Consider the following 14,040-nt stretch of genomic DNA (forward strand, 5'->3'; position numbering starts at 1 on the left):
CAATCCTTTTTGTGCTATTACTCTTTGTGGCTATTTTAAATAAAAGATACAGTCTAAGGCAAACAAAACAAAACAAAACAAAACAAAAAACCCTAACATCCATGTAAGAGAAGAGCATTCAATGTTTCTCTTTATGGGCTTGGGATACTTCACTCAAGATGATTTATTTTCTGGCTCCATCCATTTACCAACACATTTTATAAGTTCAGTTTTCTCAACAGATAAATCATATTTCATTGTGTAAATATGCATTTTCAATATATTCTTCAGATGATGGAAATGTAGGTTATTTATATTTTCTGGTTATTATGACTAGAACAACAAGAAACATGGATAAAGTACATCTCTAGAGTATGATGTACAGTCCTATGAGTACATTTGCATGCATGAGAAGCTGTATCTTGTGGTTGATCTACTTTTAGCTTCATGAGAATCATCCACACTAATTTTCATAGTGGCTGTACCACTTTATTTTCCTTCTAGCAATGGATAATTGCCCCCTTTCCTGAATCCATTTTTTTTTTACCTCATTACATGCAGAAAAGTCCTTTGACAAAATTAAATACCACTTCATGGTAAGTCTAGGGTGACTAGGGATATGAGGGACATATCCCCACAGGCACCATCATTCTAAAGTAGAGAAATTCAAGCATTTTTCACTAAAATCAGGAGAAAGATAAGGATGTGAAGGATGTGCACTCTTGATTTCTGTTCACCTTAGTATTTGAAATTTTAACTAAAGCAATAAGAAAGTAAATGAAATTAAGGTTATGAAAATAGGAAAGGACGAACTCAAAGTATCCTTATGTATAGATGATATATCTAGCTAGAAACTCCACCAGAGAACTTTTATATATGTTTAGCAAAGTAGAAGGGGTATTACATTAAGGCAACGGAAGTCAAGTTTTCCTTATATAAAAATGAGAAATTTACTAGAAAGTAATAAAATGAATAATTTTTCACATTAGTCTAAAAGTATCCTGGAATGATTCTAATCAGGTAGGTGAAATATTTATATATTAAAGACTTTAAGATACTGAAGAAAGAAATTGAAGAAAACTTTAGAAAATGAAAAACCATGTTCATTGACTGGGGAAATATAAAACTTGTGAAAATGGCCATTCTACCAAAGCAATCTACATATTCAATGCAATCCCCATCAATATTCCAATACAGTCCTTCACCAAAATTGAAAAAAATAATATTAAGCATTATACAGAATATATAAAAACCAAGGAGAGCTAAAACAGTCCTGAACCATGAAAGAAATGCTAGAAGGATCAACATTCCTAAAATTAAGTTGTACTACAGAGCTGTAGAGTAATAAAAACAGTGTGGTACTGGAATAAAAAACAGACACACTAATCAATGAAATAAAATCAAAGACCTGAACTGAAATCCACACATTTGCAGACACATGAAGTTTGATGAAGGAGTCAAAATACACACAGGAAAAAAAAGACAAGATTTCCAACAAGTGGTTTCAATAAGTTGACTACTTAAACCTAAAAGAATGAAAGTGGATTTCCATCTTTCACTTTTGAACAAAAAATTCAATTGCAAATAAATCAAGGAACCTCTGTATAAGATCTGGTCCTCTGAATCTAATAGCAGAGAAACAGGTCTAGGCTTTACCTCACTGGCACAGAAACTAGCTTTTTAACAAGATCCTAACATCACAGACATTATGACAATTTTTTTCTTTTAGTGTGTCTCCAGGACACCTTTTAAATATTTTCATAAGTTTTTATTCAATAAAGTATCAGCAAAAACCTAACTGAGAGCCATAGAGCCAGATACTGGAGATATGCTCACAAACAGAATGTACAACTTTTCTCATGAGTTTAGAACGATTTCTCTTTAAACCATTAACTTCAAACCAGCAACCTCACTGATAAAAAAGGCACAGGGTAGTCATTATATAAGCTAGGCATGTTTGTTTTCTATATGAGAAATGGTTTTTATTCTAAATTTTTTACACTTGATTAATTTTTTTCTGCTTGTGTTTGTGAGTATGTGTGTACGTATACACACACATGCAAATGACAGAAACATGCACACAGAAACATAGATTCATACACACAGAGAAATAAACACACACAGAGATACATATATACACACAGGGAGACACACACAGAAAGACAGAAACCCACACGCAAGTGAGAAGACAAGTTTCAGAAATCAGTTCTCTCATCTCAATATGGGGTCCCTTGGGCTGTGCTGTATAAATTTGCTTTGCTCAAAAGGAAAATGGGGGCATGAGGTAGGGTTTTCTAAGGAGGGGAATTGGGGAAAGGGGATGGCATCTGAAATGTAAATAAAATATCCAATAAAAAAGGGAAAAAATTGCTTTGCTCAGTAAGATTATTTCTGCCCTACTCTACATTAGCTCTGCACAAAGATGGAGTTATAAACATAGCCCATGGGAGAACACATTTGGTACATGAAAAAAATTGGCAGATTGGCCCAATCAACCAATTCCCCATATAGAAACAAACTGCTAAGCTATCCTTGTTCCAAAATTAAAGACGATTCATAAATGATACAAATGTGAAATGAGAGTAGAAATTGTAGGAAATAATTTCGGCTTCTTCTTCAATGACTGAATGATACAAGTAAGCCAGAAGCAAATGATTAGGGTTGGAGACATGATAGGAAGTTTAAACACAGGCTCTTCATAGGTGCTAGCAAGCTAAAGCCTCTTGGTAAAATGATTTCACTCTCCTGTGCAAACACACAGCCTCTTTTCTCTTTGAGTGGTTCTGAAGAGAACCATGTTGAGATTCTGCAGCACTGGCTGTCCCACTGTATTCTGGATTGTCTTTTGAATTCATACACCAAGAAGAGTGCATGAAATTTGCTAAGCTCCGTAATCTATGTAACAAAAGAGGCGCTTGATGAGACATGCCCGCCCTCCTGAGTCTGGCTGTAGAAAATGTTGTCAATCCAAACAACTCATAAATTTCCATAAGAAGCCAAAAGGGGACATTGTTTTATTTGTTATGAAAAAATTGGAATATAAGCTCTACGAATGAGAGCTAAAATAATCAACAGAGTTTGAATTGTCCCACTAATTTCGAACATCTCAGTATGGGATTTAAGGTAAATACAAGATATAAATAACATTATACAGAGTCAATTCAATGGGTTATACTTGGTTATATATGTAAATATAAATATACATATAAATGTATGTATACATTTATTTTGTATACATACATATATGTACATAGATATATATGCATCATATATACACATACACACACACACACACACACACACACACATATATATATATATATATATATATATATATATATATATATATATACATATAACAGCAACTGTTAAAAAATGAGGCTATGAATTTGAAGGACACCAGGCAGGATTATATGAGGGGTTATTGTATTGGAGGAAGAAAATGGTAATTAAAACTCAATATCTGAAACCCAACTGTCCTTACTATTGTGAGGAAAATCCAAAGAATCAAATACAATCAGAAAGCAATGACTACAAAATAAAAAATGACCAACCAGTGGTGAGGAACAAGTAATAGAATCCACAGAAATGCATGCATAGTGATTTAAATCCCCAAGAGCAGAGAAAACCCTCTAAGAGATTTGGACTTGGGTTATCTGTGTCTCTGTTTTCCTCCCTTGAACCTGGCCCATCATTACTGTGCTCAACCTTGTCTGCACATGCTTATGCCAGAAGCTGACATTGTCTTCAGGCCTGAGCTGAGTCTTTGAGTACCTCTATCTTTCTCTGAGTGCTTACATCAGTGGTTTATGTAACAGGTTACCACTAAGAATCTGAGACAGAGATGTCTCTAGGTGACCAGAGGCCATCAGAATTAAAGCCAATCTGTGGGTGAGTTGTCTTGTTTCATTGGAGAGAATGTTCATGCTACGTAACTTGACAGGAACTTTCTCTCTTGACTCTGACCAGATTGATTTTTGACCCCTGAGAGACAGAGCACAGTGTTTGACCTCTGCCTCACTGCTGCTCATGTGTACAGTGGTCTGAATGCATTTCATGCTTGGCTCTATGATCTGCTATTCTGAAAGCCCAAATAACCAGTGCCTCTGTTGGAGGTCCTAAGATGCTGGAAAATAGTAGTTTAAATTATTGCCTAATTTTGTAATTTACATGAGTTAACAATTCTCAGAGAATCTGAGGGTTGTTAGTCCACATTTTCTGCTTTTAGAATCTGTATTGTATTATTACATTTCATATAGTCAGAAAGACGTAGAGATACTTTTAAACCAATGTACACATCTAGATTCCAGACTAAGAAATCCAAATTGAACCAGCATAATGCTCATTTGATAGGTTCTGAATAGTAAAAGACATTGAAATTAATTTTAAATTAATTTACTAAGAATGTTATTATAAAGTCAGTAGATTTCAGAAAAGGATAAAATAATTTATCAGTTTACTGAATGTCTTCCAAATGACAAATATAATTTTGGGCTATTTGTTTCTTTATGATGATATTTTCTGTTACGCCAAATTTTGAATAGCTCTGCTTTAAGAGAGTACATGCACATATAATTCTCATTGTATTTAATTGTGAAGTTTTGTGTGTGTGTGACTCATAGTTATTGTTTTAATAACCTAGCTAAATAAAACACTAGTTGAAAGTTCCATTATGGCGGTATCATCAAATACATGTTATTAAGTGTTAGTAACAAAAATAATATTTGAAAACTGTCTCCAAGTCTTGCTTTAAATTTTGGTATGTTTAATTCAGCTTTCTATTCTATCTCCATTGTAACCCATCTGGTAACATTTGGTCACTACAAGACAGTTACTGAGCCATATTAAGTTCAAGGCAAGGTGAATCTGGTGCTAGGCCAGGAAGAAATGCAGACTGCTACTGTCTTCCCTCACATAAATGTTTGGCTGTGGGGATTCATCTTTGTGATAGAATCCTCAGGAAAATGAAGTGTTTTCAAGGGAATACAGATGGTACTTTTTTCCCTACAGATGGTTTATTTCAAAATAAAAGAATTTGTCCTTGATCTCCTATGCTTTTTAATTCCTTCAACTACTAATCTCTATCAAGACATTTAAAAATTATGGCAAAGACATCTTAGTGTGAGACACTTCAGTAATGAGAGACCACATATCTGAAGAAAAGGTTAAGTAATAATAAAAATACCTGACAAGAGATGAAGAGCACAAAAGAAGAGTTATAAAAAAGAAGACATCCTTTAAATTCATAACCTAAGTAGAAAGCTGGATGTGTTTAATGTTCCCCTAAATCAATTTAAAATGACATTTAAAATCGTTTACTTTTGCAATTATAATACAATTACATTGTATCCCCCTTGCTGCCTCTCTTCAAACATGAAAGACCAAGAAGTAAATAAACTTCCTGTAAAAATATTATTCACCTGGTAGACAGTGTTGTCATCACTGGGTCTGTCCTCACCCGCCGACATCTTGGTGCCTCCCAAAGACAGAAACTCTATATACAGAGACTTTCTCTTAACTAAAATGCTGATTTTACTGATGAGAAGCTTGATTTCTGACCTTAAAATTTTATGTGCAACTCTCAAGACAAACAGATTAGCCACACATTAACAATTTAAATAGTGTGTCATATTTCACTGAAATCAACCTTTTAGTTCTGTCTTCTACTAATCTCTATCAAGACATTTTAAAATGATGGCAAAGACATCATAGTGTGAGACACTTCTTCAAGAGACCAGCTACCAAAGAAAAGATTAACTGCTTCCTATTAATTTTGACTTTGTCTATATTTTCCTGTAATTTACAATGTAGGCTAAATTTTTCTGAAGTGAAAATTATGTACATACATCTTTTACAAACTGCCTATGTCTCATCTTCCCCAAATCATAAAACACATAAAACACAGCTTTATAATTTGATACACATTATAAAATGAAATTACTTTAAAATATATTTTATTTTTTTAATTGTGTGTGTGTGTGTGGTGTGTGCGTGCGTGTGTGTGTGTGCGTGTGTGTGTGTGTGTGTGTGTGTGTGTGTGTGTAGGTGCCTGGTGAGTGTAACTAACATGGGTGCTCTACAACAAATGTGCTCCCTCTGTGAAAGCCACCACTCCATATTCTGAGATTATTTTTAAAAACAACAACCAAGACATTGATACAAAGACAGGGAGTATCAACCTAGAGATCATTTCAGATTGACCAATGCCCTCAAAGGCTGGTTGCTTCTTTACATTCTAATTTGGTTCCTTTTAGAATTCTATTCATAATATTTACCTTCTTGCTCCATGATGTATAATTTAGGCTTAGTACTATAAAATAATAATAATAATAATAATAATAATAATAATAATAATAATATATTTATCTTTTTCAGATCAGTAGGCTGAAAAGTCCATGATGGGACCCATCTGACAAAGGCATCTTGGCTGGGCCCAGAATGCGGATTGTATCATGCCTGAATCAGGTGCTCAAAAGGGAGGAGTCACATGGGAAAAAAAGGACACTAGAAAGAGAGCTCGGGGTCAAGCTTGTTCACTTAAAAAAAATACAAAAAAAGATCACATTAATCGGTTTACATCGTGATGTCCCAGGTGACTTTACCATTTTCACGAGGTCCCACCTCTTAAAGGTTTCATCATTTGTTAATGCTTCCATATTGGTGGTCTGTAGCACAGAGACTCTGGGAGACAGTCTACATCCTTGCCACGGCAGCAAACTTACATTCCACACACCGCCACTTTTTTGTTAAAAGTCCTGAAAGGAGAGGAGAGTGTGCTGACTAAGAAAATGGCATTGTTCTCAGACTGCACTATCTAAAACTCAAAAGAAAGCTTTTGTAAAGAGATATATCATTACATCGCAGTCCCCTTCACTGAACCCAAGCCGTTCCGGAGAGTACTTAACTGGAAAGTTTATATGTAGAACAAAGAAAAATCAATGGAAGGCTGGGAACTAAAAATTGATTTTTCTTGCCACATTTCTAAGGAAAAACAAAACGCTGGCAGTATCTCTGAAAAAGGGACTTCCCAATGTGAGTCTCCTGCTAGGAATTGTGGTTTATTTGCAACAGTCTTAATTTTTTTAAAGAACTCCACCCGGAAGCGTGCAGCAGTTTAGAAAATGTCAAGCGATCCAGCCTTTCATTTTTAAGAGTGAACACAGAAAAGCTTCGTAGGGGTTGCTTGTTTTCTGAATTTTCTAAGATAAGGAGTCATCTTTGGGTTCATTCTTAGTTGTCCTAATTTTATTTTACTTGTGTATTTTAACTATGTCTTTACATAATTTCCCTAAATTCCTACCATCTCCTTTTATTTTTGATTTTAGAGTATAAATTATTTATTTCTTTTAAAATTCTGTCAAAAATGGACCTACAGGTCCCCAGTGGACTGAGCAAACGGGTGCTATAAAGCCTCCTGAGTGGCCACTCGGTAACCTTAGGCAAGTTCTGTAGTTTTCAAATGTCAAAGGTATTAATTATTTTTATTCTTTCCAAGATAGAAAAGATAGGCCCCTTGCTTGAAGCAATCAGTACTGCATATGAATTAATATAATGGAGAAATTAATCCATACAAAGGAAAAGAAAGCTTGTTTATCAATAATGCTGACTGTGCAGAAAAGAAGCCAAATGCTGAGTCAGGAATATTACTACTATGAGTGTCTCTAACCCTTCTTTGTTTACAGCTGTGTTGTAGGTAACACAACTTCCCCTCTTCTTCATTGGTCAGTTGCTTTCATTTCTGTATACCTTATTGTTTTCCTCACTGCTTTGCACCTCTGCATCCTACTCTGATTCTGTCTCACAGTCCAGTTATACTCTTTCAGTCCAGCCCTCGCCTTGAAGTAGAAATTTTATCATAACCAACAACCCGTATGCTGGAGCATGACAAGCTGTATCTCCTCGCAATGCTTGACAATACTCCTAGCCATCATGCTGATGAATGCCTTCAGCTACAAAGAGAAAAACACCTATCCAACAGAGACTTAAGAAAATGTGTGTTCTGTTCCTCCCACCGTCTTTCCTGTCTGCTCTTCTTTCTCACCTATATTATTTCATGGCCACAGACAGCTGCTAAAGTTTTAAACATTTAAAGGCATTAGCTCACAGGTGCCCCTGGTATTTCTAATAGAAGCTTTGTCTATTTGTGTCTGTAACTCATTATTAAGTTAAGCTATTGACATTGTGACAGAAAGATAGCCCTTTGTAAGATTAAAATTGTATCTACACATGAAGGCATAAAAATTTGATAAAAGTCACAATATTTGATTATGTGCTTTCCAAAAATGAGACATAAAAGTTTTAAGGATCAAAGGATAGCATGTGGAATCTTCACTTGTGTGTGTGTAGTTACCTTAGGTTTGGGACATCACAACAACTACAAAAATAATTCTTGAGGCACAATATTTTTCTATTATTTTATATTTTATGGTTAATATCTAAAAACCTATCAGCAAAATGTTAAATTTATTAAGAGCATAAACACATGCATTGTTTTCATTAATGTTTTAAATTAGCATTTACTCCGAAGAAAACTAGTTTGGTTTGTTCATAAGCTAAAGTCCCACAGGAGGCACCCTTGTATTTTTGTTTATAGTTTGGGAGATAATTTTTTTATAGCCTTATTCCTTATGAGGGATATTTAGCTGCTGGCAATAACAACCAAACCAAACCAAAGAAAATCCACTGTAGTTTCAGGATTCTCTGTTTCTGAAACTACATACACATATAAAAGAACACCTATGTTTTCTTCTCTGATAGTCATAGACCTTAAGTATGTAAATTATATCCTATAGTGAAAATAGTTGAGTTAAAACATGAGAAAGAAGATATTCATTTTAAATGTCATTATAAATGACAGGTGTGAATATGATATTGCTTGGGTATCTAAAATCTTTTTTAAGTATCCCAGAGGGTAGAGGCAAATGTGAACTATAAGTAAACATATTAATTTATTTTTTCCTTTAATTTTTTTATTCATTCACTTTAATCCTGATTGCATCCTCTCTCCTCCTAGTTCTCCCTCTCATAGCTCCTCCTCCAGCCTCCTCTTTACCTCTAAGAAGGGGAAGGTCCCTCCTCCAGAACTCATCCACCCTGGCACCTCAAGTCACTGCTGGAATAAGTACATCCTTGGAACTGAAGCCAGACAAGTCCATAGGGGAGCAGGATTCACAAGCAAGCAACAGAGTCAGGGCAAGCCCTGTTCCAGTTGTTGGGGGACCTTTATAAAGACAAACCTGTACTTCTGCTACATATGTTCGGGAGGCTTAGATGGACTCGCAAAGAACAGTTATGCTAGGCTGTAAATACAGGTTAATAGATCCAAACATAGCCCTAGACTCCAAGGTAGTCAAAGGAGGAAGGCAGGCTAACAACGTATCCATGTAGATCTAAGGACAGCTTAGCACGTCCACCCACCCAAATCGGCAATGTTCGCTACTGCATTCATTTATGACTGTCTCACACAGGTAAATATGTTCATTCACAGCCTGTTGATACTTTTTTTTTCCTAACAATGTTTAAGTATTATCTGTGTTTGTTAACTGCTGGTAAAACTGAAATTATTCATATTATTTTCACGATCTCATTTATCAGTGATAATATTTTTAAGCTGTCAAAACAAGAAATAACTAACAAAGAATTTAAAATAAAAAGCAAAACCATGTTTGCTATTGTTCAAGTGAAACTATATTCGGGCATGAGATTGTCTACCTAGATATTAAAAGATTGTCTCATAGTGTGTATTTTCCATGAAAAAAAAAAGTTTTAGTCTCTACTTTGTCAGTACAGTGTGATTGAGAATCCTGAGTACAGCATATTTTGAAAGACATCACTCTCAGAACAAGATATTTATACCTTACACTGATAATTTTGTCTTTTCCTTCTGTTTCTCAAAGCAAACTGTGCATAGACTACCACAAACTGAAGTTGCTTAGTTAATCTAGGAAGAATACCATGTTTCTGAAGGGCTACTGTGACTGAGTAATTGCCTTTAAAACCAACATTTTTTTTATTTATGTGCACATCTGTGCATCTGTGTGAATGTATGCCATGTGTGTACAGATATGCACAGTGGCCAGAAGAGGGAGTTGGGCACCCTAGAGAAGGAGTTAGAGGTTGTAAGCATCAGATACGAATGTTGGGAAGTGAACAAAGGCCTTCTGGAAGAAAAGGATGTGCTTTTAACCACAGATTCACCTCTAAGGAATCCGCAGCTGCATTTTAAATTAGTACATGAGTTCTTGGTAAAATTGATGTAAACATTATTTAGTCAGGATTGTGTGGCCCGAAAATCTCAAGTACAAATTGATGAAGTGAAGTCACTTAACCAGTTATGAGAACAACAAAGATTCAAGCTCAGCTTTGGGCTTTTAACATATGCTTTGCTAGGATGACTAATCCACCGACAATTGTACTAAGTACTTTCAGGAACTTTCACATTAAGATCAAAGGCATTTCCTTAAGGTTATGACAAAAATACATGTAAGACAGTGGAATAAAGGAAGCATGTATGGTGTTAATGTTCACATATAGTGTAGGCTATAAATGTCTGTAATGGCAGAGGTGATTTGCTAGATAATTTCAGTGCTGGAAGGATTCAGGACACTAATGTGGGAGCTGTTAATACATGACTAAGGGTCAGACATGGATAGACCTAGTGTATCAAATCATACCAGTCTTTCTTAATACAGTTTTTGCAGCCTTTCCAAATTGCTAAGCTTAAGAAAAAACATACATAGCCTGGGCTGTGCCCTTGCTATTGTTTATGACACAAGGCTGAAAACTCTGGCTTCCAATTGCTATCATTATTAAAGAAAGATATTTCTTCCAACTTACAAATAGAAAGAACTTTGCCCATTTTTATAACACTCTGACTATTTTATATCACTCTGACACTTATTTCTGATAGATATGCAAAGAGAATTTTTACTTTTCAGGAAAATTTGTTACATGTTAAAACTATAATGTAAAATCCATGTTACTTTAGTGTCACCTTAGAAAAGCTCTTAAGACTGAAGCAGCCTGAAGGTGATTGAACCTATTATTCCAGGTCATATTAAGGCAGAAATATATATATATATATATATATATATATATATAATGTTTTTCTTCCTCATATCAATCAAAGAAAACACAATAATAACCCTTTTCTTTGTAAATGTTTATATTGTGCTTCTAAAGAATCCCAAAGAATAAAGCAAGCTCCATGCAAAGTTCAGAGTCAGAATTCTGATTACTCTGAAGCACCTCATTGCCTGCATTTCATGAAGAATAAAGCAAGCTCCATGCAAAGTTCAGAGTCAGAATTCTGATTACTCTGAAGCACCTCATTGCCTGCATTTCATGAAGACATCTCCTGTACTGTAAAATAAACAAGAATCAAAACAGAAAATGTGGTTTATGAGATAACTATATACTAGGTTTTGTTAAGAAAATTTCATAATTAGGTATATCTATTAGCCTACGGACTTTACAAAGGACTGATTCCACTGTCATAAACTGGCATACAAGATACCAATCTGCTTCTCTAAGCAGTGTGACAAGAGTTCTTGTTTTCCTGTTGAAAAAACATTTCTTGTTTCTCCTTGTTCTTTGATGTCTTTAGTGTTTGGTTGCCTTCCCATATTTTATGCCTTCATGGTGATACCCAGAATTCCTAAAGCACCAATGTGTTTGAGGCTTGAAAGTCAAGCCCAGATCCAGCCCTTTCTATGAACTCCAAGTCACTCATGCCTTACTGACATCACCACAGGGTAACTCATTAGCTTTCTCAGACATAGTAGATTACTCAAAGTAACTTCACTTTTGCCCCCCATGTAGGGAGCCATGGCAAGCGGTGACAACATTCACCATTACAAGATGGCGCTGGCATCAGGTGCTCCCACAAGTAAACAACTAAACTGAGCAGGTGCAAGAGGCGAAAGCGCTCCAAGTTACTGCCCATCCCGGAGCATAATATGGGGTGATGAGTGAACAGCCAATCAGAAGTGAACACGCCACTCTAGGGTGCATATAAGCAGTGGCTTTTTTGGGCTTGGGGTCTTTCGCTTCAGCTGATACAAGAATAAAGCCTCGTTGTAGTAACCACCCGAACACTGCCTCCCGTGTCTCTCTTGCGGGCAAGGGGATTCGGAAGGGGCGCAGAACACCCCCAGAAACTTATCGTTAGTTTTTCCATGTCTTACAATATTTCTAGCTTTTTTTCAAGCTCTTAACTCCTTTGCTGCCCTTCTCTTTGACATTTCTCATCTCCCCTTCTGCAGATACATTCTGGCATTTTTAAAAAATTTTGTTCTTTGCCTTTTACCACACAACTTGGACACAATTAAATTAACTTTGAACCCACTTATAATTCTAGTCCAGTACCTGGCTTATCGATTCTTTGCAAATGTTTAATGAGCTCTCTATTGTCTACTATAGTTGTTAGTAGTTGTCTTTATATGCTAGTACTAGAACCTAAACAAGATGGAGCAGAATTTATTCCTTTTCAGTTATTGACTTTGGTCATCCGCTGGAATCTGATGATTCTGTGATGTCGTACATGTTTTAGAGTCCTCCCATCTTCCATCTTCCAACTGTACAATATTTACAAAATAATTTTAGTACTTCCTATAGCATGGTGGTTGCAGAAGCTCAAGCCAGCATACTGTCCCTAGGGAGATGGGGCATAAAAAGAGGGAAAATGATGATAGTATGAAAATCCCCCTTACAGAGTTTTCTTGATGGCTTTGATTAACAACTTTCTTTTAGAAAACCTTGCTCATTCTAATCTTCAAGGGTCATTTTAAAAAGGTTTTATTTGGTGATGTAAATTTACCCTAGTCACTTACATTAAAGGGTTGATTTCCAGACCAGGATAGAGTTGAGAAATGATGGAAAATTTAGGAAAAGGAACTCTATAAGAAAATTAGGTCATCAGGACATGGAGTGGACAGAAGAATGCTAGCTCAGCCTTTTCTCTCTTTGCTTTCTTATTTAACAATTTGGTTACATGGCCCAACTATGATGTTCTACCCCACCACAGGCTCCAGAACAATGAGATCATCTGGACTTTGGCTGAGACTTTTAAAAAGATGAGCCAAAGTAAATTTTACTTTGCTATGCAGGTTTATCTTGCATATTTTTATAGTTGTAGTAAGTTGGCTGGCCTTGGGAACTGCTCCTTTCAAACTGGTATTTCATTAGAAAAGAGGAAAAATAGAAGGTTTATCTAATTTGTATTTTTTTCACCTTAGCATTTTTGTAGCACTAATTGCACTGAATATTGAATGATATATAGTCATACTTCAATGAAAAACATCTAAATGTTACTTAATCTGGATTTTAGATTTTCTTTAAATCATAGAAAGTTAGAGAATACTTTTAAAATCATGGACCTTTCCCTCAGAATGTTGTGGAGTACTGTGTTTGTAAGCAGATGGTTACAATGCAGTAAATACAGTGAGGGAAACAAAATATCCTCAAATGCAAGGTCTTCTAAGCCCCAAAGGATGGAAATTAATCTTGTATTGGAGAGGCAATATATCTGTGGAGGGGGATGTTTGTAATTTCCATGAGGACTGCAGTTACACACACACATGCAGTGTTTTATTAAGTACATGGTAAATGTCCAGTGACATTTTATGTTACAGAAGAATGAGAGATAGGCAAAGAAAGGGAGAACTTTATTATTTTTCATAGTCTATGGGAACTTTACACTAAGGTAAGAAAGGATGAGTTTAGGATGCTCAAACTGTAAGTCCAGTAGCTTGGACTGGTAAGATATCCTCCAACTTGGAAATATACAGATTTTGAGGCTAGAGAGCAGTTATTCATGACAGAATTTCAATAGTAAGTCACAGTCAAAACACCTTTGACATAAAAGAAAACTTAGCTCCTTGGCAAATCCTAGGCAAAGAATTGGTTAACCTGTTTATTTATTAGAAGATCTCACACATTATAGACAACAAAAGGCCCATGAGTGAGTAAAATAGGAAGGGCACAATCTAGAGGGACAGGAACTTGTAAACTGAATGTGGTCAGATCTGAACTAAGTAAATGGTGGTGTGGTGATGGAGCAGC

Source organism: Arvicanthis niloticus, chromosome 21, assembly GCF_011762505.2.
Source record: "Arvicanthis niloticus isolate mArvNil1 chromosome 21, mArvNil1.pat.X, whole genome shotgun sequence".
Lineage (NCBI taxonomy): Eukaryota > Metazoa > Chordata > Mammalia > Rodentia > Muridae > Arvicanthis > Arvicanthis niloticus.